The sequence below is a fragment of the Salvelinus sp. IW2-2015 genome, linkage group LG13 (genome assembly GCF_002910315.2).
Source record: "Salvelinus sp. IW2-2015 linkage group LG13, ASM291031v2, whole genome shotgun sequence".
NCBI classification, from domain to species: domain Eukaryota; kingdom Metazoa; phylum Chordata; class Actinopteri; order Salmoniformes; family Salmonidae; genus Salvelinus; species Salvelinus sp. IW2-2015.
This window is the reverse complement of record NC_036853.1, coordinates 1,281,395-1,290,762: the sequence shown is the minus strand read 5'-3', so window position 1 is coordinate 1,290,762 and position 9,368 is coordinate 1,281,395. Positions and strand designations below refer to the sequence as shown.

General features: G+C 44.1%; 1 pseudogene; it reads left to right on the top strand.

Moving 5' to 3' along the window:
- The window catches only part of LOC111971958 (transcription factor SOX-6-like), a 212,050-nt pseudogene that overhangs the window by 147,466 nt on the left and 55,216 nt on the right, over positions 1-9,368 (top strand).

Sequence of the window (9,368 nt, the reverse complement as noted above, 5' to 3'; positions counted from 1 at the left end):
CTCGTGTTGTTGTTGAGAGGATGCAGCCCCGCCCACTCCTCTCTGATTCAGAGGGTTTCGGTAAGGCAGCCCCCCCACTCCTCTCTGATTCATGAGGGTTCAGTAAGGCAAGCCCCCCCGCTCCGTCGTCTGATTACAGAGGGGGTTCGGTAAGGCAGCCCCCCCAATCCTCTTCTGATTCAGAGGGGTTCAGTTGAAGGCAGCCCCCCCGCTCCTCTCTGATTCAGAGGGAGTTCAGTAAGGCAGCCCCCCCGCTCCTCTCTGCATTCAGAGGGTTCAGTAAGGCAGCCCCCCCGCTGCCTCTTCTGATTCAGACGGGGTTCAGTAAGGCAGGCCCCCCCACTCCTCTCTGATTCAGAGGGGTTCGGTAAGGCAGCCCCCACTCCTCTCTTGAATTCAGAGGGGTTCGGTTTACGGCAGCCCCCCCCACTCCTCTCTGTTCAGAGGGTTTGCAGTAAGGGGCAGCCCCCCCCTCCTCTCTGATTTCAGAGGGTTCGGTAAGGCAAGCCCCCACTCCTCTCTGATTCAGAGGGGTTGCAGTAAGGACAGCCCCCACTTCCTCTCTGATTCGAGGGGTTCGGTAAGGTCAGCCCCCCGCTCCTCTCTGATCAGAGGGGTTCAGTAAGGCAGCCCCCCCCGCTCCTCTCTGATTCAAGAGAGGGATTCGTAAGGCATGGCCCCCCCACTCCTCTCTGACTTCAGAGGAGTTCGGTAAGCAGACCCCCCCTGCTCCTTCTCTGATTCAGAGGGTTCAGTTAAGGCAGCCCCCCCATCCTCTCTGATTCAGGGGGTTCGTCTTAAGCGCGCCCCCCACTCCTCTCTGATTCAGAGGGCCGGTTCGGTAAGGCAGCACCCCCCACTCCTCTCTGATTCAGAGGGTTCAGTAAGCAGGGACCCCCCCCACGTCCTTCTCTGGATTCCAGAGGGGTTCGTTCAAGGCAGACCTCCCCCCGCTCCTCTCTGATGTCAGAGGGAGTTCGGTAAGCAAGCCCCCCCACTCCTACTTGATTCAGAGCGGGTTCAGTAGCACCCGCCCTCCACTCCTCTCTGATTCAGAGGGTTCAGTAAGGCAAGGCCCCCCCGGCCTGCCTCTCTGAATCAGAGGGGATTCAGTAGGCAGAAGGCGCCCCCCCCCGCTCCTCTCTGAATTCAGGGGCCCGCCATTCAGTTAGCAGCCCCCCCGCTGCCTCTCTTGATTCAGAGGGGGTCAGTAAAGGCAGCCCCCCCGCTCTCTGCTGAATGTCAGAGGGGTTCGCGTTAAATCAAATCAAGTTTTATTAGCGTTCACATTACATCATACCAGCGGCATTCGGGAAAGTTTCAGACCCCTTGACTTTTTCCAACATTTTGTTACGATTACAGGCCTCTATTCTAAAATGGTATTAAATAAAAACATATTATCCAGCGATCTACACACAATACACATAATGACATCACAAATCCGCCATAGATGACATCACCAAGTACCACATAAATGACTCCATCAATGCCACATAAATGACATCACAATACCACATACATGACCATCACCTAATACCCCTATAGATGACATACGAAATACCACATAGATGATATCACAATACTCCCATAATGACATCACAATACTCCCATAATGACATCACAATACTCCCATAATGACATCACAATACTCCCATAATGACATCACAATACCCCATAATGACATCACAATACTCCCATAATGACAAAGCGAAAACAGGGTATTATTATTTTGGGAAAATATATTGAAATAAAAAACCGAAATACCTTATTTACATAAGTATTCAGAGCCTTTCATCATCCTTGAGATGTTTCTACAACTTGATTGGAGTCCACCTGAGGTAAATTCAATTGATTGGACATGATTTGGAAAGGCACACACCTGTCTATATAAGGTCCCACAGTTGACAGTGCATGTCAGAGCAAAAACCAAACCATGAGGTTGAAGGAATTGTACGTAGAGCTCCGAGACAGGATTGTGTCGAGGCACAGATCTGGGGAAGGGTAGAAAAAAATATCTGCAGCATTGAAGGTCCCCAAGAACACARTGGCCTCCATCTTAAATGGAAGAAGTTTKGAACCACCAAGACTCTYCCTAGAGCTGWYCRCCTGGCCAAACTGAGCAATCAGGGGGAGAAGGACCTTGGTCGGGGAGGTGACCAAGAACCCTATGGTCACTCTGACAGAGCTCTAGAATTCCTCTGTGGAGATGGGAGAACCTTCCAGGAGGACAACCATCTCTGCAGCACTCCACCAATCAGGCCTTTATGGTAGAGTGGCCAGACGGAAGCATTATTATGTCATTAWTGTATGTAGGTTGATGAGGGGAAAAAACTATTAGTTCAATTTTAGAATAAGGCTGTAAAGTAATAATGTGTAAAAAGTCAAGGGGTCTGAATAGTTTGCGAATGCAGCGTATCTCTCTATTGTGCGTGGTGATATACTTGGGAACAGATTTCCTAAATTAAAATCACTCAGATTTCCTAAATCACAGTCTTTTATGTCCAACAATAAAGATTTAATGGAAATAATAATATATATATATATATTTTTAAATCACGGGTCGCCAGTTGGGGAACCCTGCCATAGAGCATCTACAGATGGACTATCTAAATGAAGTGTTACATAAATACACTAAGAATCATTAATTAGAAACAGAATGAACAAACAGAAAAGAAGAAAAAAAAACCTTTAGAAATATTCATCAGAAAATGTACAAGTATAACAACTATTGAACTCTGTCTCTCTCAGGTGCAGGGTCACATGCCTCCTCTGATGATCCCAGTGTTTCCTCACGACCAGCGATCTATGGCGGCCGCTGCCGCACAGCAGGGCTTCCTCTTCCCACACAACATGTCCTACAAACCAGGTACACACACACACACATAAAATATTTGAGTTACATGTGTTTAAGTAAAGATTTGTCTCTGTCTCCCTCTCTGCAGTATTTCACTCTCTCTCTTTCCTTTCTCTGTATCGTGCTTCTCTTGCAGAAGCCTCCATATCTATTGTCACTGTGCTGTGTCAAACWAATTCCTGACAGGATTCCCCACGTTCACTTCATACCCTGAACAGCCCAGGATGTGAACCAAATGGCACCCTAGTCCCTTTATAGTGCACTACTTTTGACCAGGGTCCATACATGCTCAGAAGAAAAGGGTACGGTTAGGGTACAATATTGTTCCCAGGGGTCCAAAAATACACATAATATACCTTCAGAGGTACATACAGTTGAAGTCGGAAGTTTACATACAACATAGCCATATCATTTTAAACTCAGTTTCTCACAATTCCTGACATTTAATCATAGTAAAAATTCCCTGTCTTAGGTCAGTTAGGATCACCACTTTATTTTAAGAATGTGAAATGTCAGAATAATAGTAAGAGCGAATTATTTATTTCAGCTTTTATTTCTTTCATCACATTCCCAGTTGGTCAGAAGTTTACGTACCTCAATTAGTATTTGGTAGCATTGCCTTTAAATTGTTTAACTTGGGTCAAACTTTTCGGGTAGCTTTCCACAAGCTTCCCACAATAAGTTGGGGGAATGTTCACCCATTCCTCCTGACAGAGAGCTGGTGTACTGAGTCAGGTTTGTAGGCCTCCTTGCTCGCACACGGTTTTTCAGTTCTGCCCACATATTTTCCATAAGATTGAGGTCAAGGCTTTGTGATGACCACTCCAATACCTTGACTTTGTTGTCCTTAAGCCATTTTGCCACAACTTTGGAAGTATGCTTGGATCATTGTCCATTTGGAAGACCCTTTGCGACCAGACTGATGTTGAGATGTTGCTTCAATATATCCACATAATTTTCCGTCCTCATAATGCCATCTATTTTGTGAAGTGCACCAGTCCCTCCTGCAGCAAAGCACCTCCACAACATGAACAGATGAACGCGGTATATTCAGGCTTTTGGAAATTGCTCCCAATGATGAGCCAGAATTGTGGAGGTCTACCGTTTTTTTTCTTAAGTCTTGGCTGATTTCTTTTGATTTTCCCATGATGTCAAGCAAAGAGGCACTGAGTTTGAAGGTAGGCCTTGAAATACATCCACAGGTACACCTCCAATTGACTCAAATGATGTCAATTAGACTATCAGAAGCTTCTAAAGCCATGACATCATTTTCTGGAATTTTCCAAGCTGTTTAAAGGCACAGTCAACTTAGTGTATGAAAATTTCTGACCCACTGGAATTGTGATACAGTKAATTATAAGTGAAAGTATCTGTCTGTAAACAATTTTGGGAAAAAATGACTTGTGTCATGCACAAAGTAGATGTCCTAACCGACTTGCCAAAACTATAGTTTGTTAACAAGAAATTTGTGGAGTGGTTGAAAAACGAGTTTTAATGACTCCAACCTAAGTGCATGTTATCTTCCGACTTTAATTGTATAACCTCACATGGTACTGTTCGATATCTTTAGGGTATTTGTGCGGATATTCTAGTATAATGGTACATTTCTTTGCCAATTTTTGAATATAAAGGTACAATCATCACACTCTCAAAAACAATCATTATCATATTTCCCAGCATGCTCTATTGCAATTCTTTGCACTGTTTGTTTCAGTGTATGTTTTTGCATGCAAATTGTTTGATTGGTCTTATGGTACACAACGGTAAATAACATATATACATTTTTCTAAACTTAATCCATTCTGTTAGTAGTTAGAATTATTGCACCCGTTACTGAGCTGGTTGTTCCAGTTTCAATGCTTTCGGTAGTCTCATTTAGCTAGTGTCCCTACCTTGGCAGTCGTTCTAAATGCAGGTTGCGGGTGATTAAAATTACATTTTAAATATATCTCAACTCTGACTGGATTCCAATAGGAATTACGTATCACTCTGCAAACCAGCATAATGTGACTTGTCCAATGTGGCCTGCGAACCATGAGTTTTAGACCTCTGTGTTGGGATTTAACTAGGCTGCGAAAGTATGGCCTTATGATATATGTAATGTATTGTCATAAAGAGTTTGTCTATGATAAAATATTCACTAAGGCAATTAGTTGGTGACGGCTACAGGATTGAAACTCATTTAATGCAACAGTCATGGGTGGTACTGGTAACTCTAAAATTCACTTGAAAGGCGCTCTGGGAAATATGCAAATAAGGCTTTACACCCTACAGTGTTAAACAACACACAAAACCTTTTTATAGGTAMATTTTTTTGCCACATAAAAAGAACAAACTACTTTGTCACTGTGTTGGTACCCTAAAAGCCAAATGTGAACCTTTTCCAAAGGTATACTTTTGTACCTGTACCATCTTGTCCCCCAAGGTACACTATTGGCTCTTTTAAGGTATGAACTGCAAGGGTACAAATATGTACCTAAATATAACAGTGGAGGCTGCTGAGGGGAGGACTGCTCATAATAATGTCTGGAACGGAGCTAATAGAATGGCATCATGGAAACCATGGAAACCATGTGTTTGATGTTGTTGATACATTTCCACTTATTCCGTTCCAGCCATTACCACGTGCCCATCCTCCCCAAGTATGGTGCCACCAACCTCCTGTGACCTACAGTATAACTAAAGATACAAACAATAAACCTTCACAGGTTTTAAAAACAATTCTAAAGTGGAGGGCTCTGGTCAAAAGTAGTGCACTACAATAGGGAATAGGGGGTCTTTCATATTTTAGGACACAACAGTGTTGCAGTCATTTTTTTATTTCACCTTTATTTAACCAGGTAGGCYAGTTGAGAACAAGTTCTCATTTACAACTGCGACCTGGCCAAGATAAAGCAMAGCAGTTCGACACAYACAACAAYACWRAGTTACACATGGAATAAACAAACATACAGTCAATAATACAGTAGAAAAAAGAAAAATCTATATACAGTGAGTGCAAATGAGGTATGATAAGGGAGGTAAGGCAATAAATAGGCCATGGTGGCGAAGTAATTACAATATAGTAATTAGACACTGGAATGGTAGATGTGCAGAAGATTAATGTGCAAGTAGAGACACTGGGGTGCAAAGGAGCAAGATAAATAAATAAATACAGTATGGGGATGAGGTAGTTGGATGGGCTGCTTACAGATGGGCTCTGTACAGGTGCAGTGATCTGTGAGCTGCTCAGTCAGCTGGTGCTTAAAGCTAGTGAGGGAGATATGGGTCTCCAGCTTCAGTGATTTTTGCAGTTCGTTCCAGTCATTGGCAGCAGAGAACTAGAAGGAAAGGCGGCCAAAGGAGGAATTGGCTTTTGGGGGTGACCAGTGAGATATACCTGCTGTAGCGCTTGCTACGAGTGGGTGCTGCTATGGTGRCCAGTGAGCTGAGATAAGGCGGGGCTTTACCTAGCAGAGACTTGTAGATAACCTGTAGCCAGTGGGTTAGGCGGCGAGTATGAAGCGAGGGCCAGCCAACGAGAGCGTAAAGGTCGCAGTGGTGGGTAATATTTGGGGCTTTGGTGACAAAACGGATGGCACTATGATAGACTGCATCCAATTTGATCATTCTTGTCTACGTTATGAATTGTGTCAAACTGAGAATGTTGGAGGTTTCATATATACTGCGGTCAAAATGATTCACAAACAAATAATGTGTCGTAGAAATGAGTTTGTTTGTGAATCATTATTAGTTAATTTACAACATTGTGACATAGTTTCAACCAAGAAATGTTAACTTCCTGGTTGGTCATTTAAGGAACACTAGATAACTAACGGTGGGATGTTGCTGTTTGTGATGTGCTGAAAGCATTTCAGTTACACATCACATCTGCAACATGGAACTTCACTCTTTCACACACTTGCTCAGACACACACACACATGCACTTTTTCATATATGTACATACTTATGCATGTACTGTATGTACACAAACGTTATGCACAGACACACACACAGACACACACACAGACACACACAGACTCCCTTTCTAGGCACTAATTATAATCACCACCTGCTCTATCTTTTCTCCTCTTTTCCCACACTGCACTACTTTTTGACCAGAGCACTATTCCCTACATAGTGCACTACTTTTGACCAGAGCCYTATGTAGGGAATAGGGCTCTGGTCAAAAGGAATGCACAAGTCCTTGTTTTTGAGCAAGAACATAAGATATCTGAATTTTTTCCCCCAAAACAAATTTTACTCTAAAAAAATAAAACGATAAAATAGAGTAATAAAGTTATCCCTCCAAGAAGTATGGCTGTGGTAATGGTTATAACTTTTCTTTTTATTTACAGTATTTTAATTTTAACATTGMGGCGGACATGGAAAGCCTTTTAGTACAAACAGTGGGGTTTCTGCAGAACATTCTGGTGCTAGATTGTTAAAAGCCTGCTGGATTCATGAGTGCATCGCAATCAGGAATCTYACTGTTAGAAGTTAGAAGTCGTACTGCTCGGAGAGAGCAGTGGTGCATCGACTCTACTGGGWTCCATGAGTACAGACAACACATTAGTAACCTTTGACAAACGCTCACGCCACAATTCATTATAGGCCTGGACGGGTTCGTCGAGAGGCTAGTAGGCTCTGGGTTTTTGTGTGGAGGAAATAGACACGAGGAATACATCTACCGTAACTTGTGGGTGAGAAAAACAGAGTTAGAGAGTGTGGGGGACAGAGCGAGAGAACCAGAGAGGGATAAACAGGCAGAGAGAGTGGAACCAGAGAGGGGTAAACAGACAGAGAGACTGGAATCAGAGAGGGGTAAACAGACAGAGAGACTGGAATCAGAGAGGGGTAAACAGTCAGAGAGACTGGAATCAGAGAGGGGTAAACAGTCAGAGAGACTGGAATCAGAGAGGGGTAAACAGACAGAGAGACTGGAATCAGAGAGGGGTAAACAGACAGAGAGACTGGAATCAGAGAGGGGTAAACGTGTAAACAGGCAGAGAGACTGGAATCAGAGAGGGTAAACAGACAGAGAGACTGGAATCAGAGAGGGGTAAACAGACAGAGAGACTGGAATCAGAGAGGGGTAAACAGTCAAGAGACTGGAATCAGAGAAGGGTAAAAGACAGAGAGACTGGATCAGAGAGGGTAAACAGACAGAGAGACTGAATCAGAGAGGGTAAACAGACAGAGAGACTGGAATCAGAGAGGGTTAAACAGTCAGAGAGACTGGAATCAGAGACGGGTTAAACAGACAGAGAGACTGGAATCAGAGAGGGGTAAACAGACAGAGAGACTGGAAATCAGAGAGTGTAAACAGACAGAGAGACTGGAATCAGAGAGGGGGTAAACAGTCACAGAGGACTGGAATCAGAGAGGGGTAAACAGACAGAGAGACTGGAATCAGAGAGGATAAACAGACAGAAGACTGGAATCAGAGAGGGTAAACAGACAGAGAGACTGGAATCAGAGAGGGGTAAACAGACAGAGAGACTGAATCAGAGAGTGTAAACAGACAGAGAGACTGGAATCAGAGAGGGGTAAAACAGACAGAGAGACTGGAATCAGAGAGGGGTAAACAGACAGAGAGACTGGAATCAGAGAGGGTAAACAGACAGAGAGACTGGAATCAGAGAGTGGTAAACAGACAGAGAGACTGGAATCAGAGAGGGGTAAACAGACAGAGAGACTGGAATCAGAGAGGGGTAAAAAGACAGAGAGACTGGAATCAGAGAGGGGTAAACAGACAGAGAGACTGGAATCAGAGAGGGTAAACAGACAGAGAGACTGGAATCAGAGAGGGGTAAACAGACAGAGAGACTGGAATCAGAGAGGGGTAAACAAGCAGAGAGACTGGAATCAGAGAGGGTAAACAGACAGAGAGACTGGAATCAGAGAGGGGTAAAAAGACAGAGAGACTGGAATCAGAGAGGGGTAAACAGACAGAGAGACTGGAATCAGAGAGGAGGTAAACAGACAGAGAGACTGGAATCAGAGAGGGTAAACAGACAGAGAGACTGGGAATCAGAGACGGGTAAACAGACAGAGAGACTGGAATCAGAGAGGGTAAACAGACAGAGAGACTGGAATCAGAGAGGGGTAAACAGACAGAGAGACTGGAATCAGAGAGGGTAAACAGACAGAGAGACTGGAATCAGAGAGGGTAAACAGCAGAGAGACTGGAATCAGAGAGGTAAACAGACAGAGAGACTGGAATCAGAGAGGGGTAAACAGACAGAGAGACTGGAATCAGAGAGGGGTAAACAGACAGAGAACTGGAATCAGAGAGGGGTAAACAGACAGAGAGACTGGAATCAGAGAGGGGTAAACAGACAGAGAGACTGGAATCAGAGAGGGGTAAACAGACAGAGAGACTGGAATCAGAGAGGGGTAACAGACAGAGAGACTGGAATCAGAGAGGGTAAACAGACAGAGAGACTGGAGATCAGAGGAGGTGAACAGTCAGAGAGACTGGAATAGAGAGGGTAAACAGACAGAGAGACTGGAATCAGAACGGGTAAACAG